Source organism: Hylaeus volcanicus, chromosome 9 (assembly GCF_026283585.1).
Source record: "Hylaeus volcanicus isolate JK05 chromosome 9, UHH_iyHylVolc1.0_haploid, whole genome shotgun sequence".
Lineage (NCBI taxonomy): Eukaryota > Metazoa > Arthropoda > Insecta > Hymenoptera > Colletidae > Hylaeus > Hylaeus volcanicus.
This window is the reverse complement of record NC_071984.1, coordinates 3,539,248-3,540,955: the sequence shown is the minus strand read 5'-3', so window position 1 is coordinate 3,540,955 and position 1,708 is coordinate 3,539,248. Positions and strand designations below refer to the sequence as shown.

Genomic DNA, 1,708 nt, shown 5'->3' with positions numbered 1-1,708 from the left:
AAACTCACTAGCTCGTTATTTTTCTAACGTTCATCTTTCCTCAAGGAAATTGCAATCCGTAATGAGTGGGTGTATTTCCTCAGCTTTTCTTTAGCTTTGCTTTATCATTTATCTTCCCCCACGTGTCGTTCATTCCCCGTGACCCCTGGGCGCCCTCAGTGGCTCCTTTCAACGTCAGACCGTCGATTGGCCGCAATTCAGTGTCGCGTCGTTGCACACAGTTTGCGGCGGTGAACGTCAATTGCATCGCTCCGCATATTTCATTTTCATCCCTCGGCCATCTCGCGACTCGTGGCTCGCCTAAAACGATTCTAACGCCGATTTTTCGCCGCTGCTCGCCAATTCAGACTCAAATGCTACATTTTGCTTGAACATAGGTGTTCATAGGACCTGTAGAGATTAATTCTCGTGCCTTGTACAGTAAACCTGCCATCCTATCATATCTTTTTTAAAACAGTGCGATTGAAGAATACATGTAACTCCAGTTTCAATTTTGTTGTTTGTTAGAAGGAAGAAATACATTGTACGTTTTGCTACGCTTGCTAGTGTGCACGTGTTGCTTACATTAATGTTGTATAAAGAAACGTTTGTTTGTACGTATTTGTTTGTACAACAGTTTCAAAAGCTACTTAACGGATTGATAAGAAATTTTAACAGAAGCTTCCTTGGTCATTAAAAGGATAATTAAAAGGAAATAATTAAGGAAGAAAATCCGAAATTTGTACGGCTTCTTGTAAGTAATAACTCTGGCAACTTTCAAATTCCATCAATTTCCACCCGGATTATAAAATAAAAAATACCAGAGTGAAAAAGCTTTCACCACAAATAGCTTCATATTTACTGTTCTCACAAAGAAATAATTGAACTAATAATCTGAAATTATTACAGGGTCCTCCTATTGTTATGAACAATGATTCTGCCGAAGTTCCAAGCGTTCTCTCAACTTTTACCTGAGTAGTAAAAAAGGAAACCAGAAGAGGAGAACAATGAAGTACAGGATTCCTGGAGTTTACCTTTCCCAAACCACAGATCAAACAGATCCGCGGCGCGGAAGGCGCCGCGGCCTCGCCGAAACGCGCCGTATTTGACCAATAAATAATTTAGCAAACAAATTGATCCCCAAGGACTATAAACAGATACTTAGGGGCACGCGACTACCTCGCTTGGAAATCTACTGACCCACTGTCGACGTTCGCTGGCCAATGGTTCCACTGGACAATAATTGATCGGTCGAATACGTGACCCCTACTGTGAGAACCGAGGCTACGGGCCCCGCGGCGTGAAATCTCTATTATCGAGGGGTTGGAACGGTACCCCGTTGTTACCCGGCGCTCGTACGCGTATCTGGACGAAACTGGTGCTGACAGGGTCCACCCTTGGTCTCGCTACCCTCGTCCCCTCGAAAATAATGTAATCGCGAATTAAATGTTTGCTCGGATATCCGCGATACGCTCGGTGGTCCTTCCAGAGGACCCGGGGAATCTCGATTACCGTTTCAGGGGGCATTCTGATTCGAAGAATCAATTTTTAAGGATTTCTTGAAATTTTTAACATTTTATATTCATAAGGAAGCTTTCTTTGTGCCTGTCGTTATCTCACAAAGGTACATTTATGCGTTTTACAATAGAAGCTTTTTATTGAAAATTAAAATTTTATTAAATTTAGAGGTACATTTATGTGTTTCACAATAGAAACATTTTGTTTTTCA

At 41.7% G+C, this 1,708-nt stretch overlaps 1 long non-coding RNA gene across 1 annotated transcript in view; it reads left to right on the top strand.

Moving 5' to 3' along the window:
- The window catches only part of LOC128881850 (uncharacterized), a 4,441-nt gene extending 2,793 nt beyond the window's left edge, over positions 1-1,648 (top strand). The window contains exon 7 of the long non-coding RNA XR_008458199.1: positions 889-1,648. This is a non-coding gene — a long non-coding RNA (uncharacterized LOC128881850). The remainder of the gene's footprint in view (positions 1-888) is intronic.
- Positions 1,649-1,708: the final 60 nt, after the last annotated feature.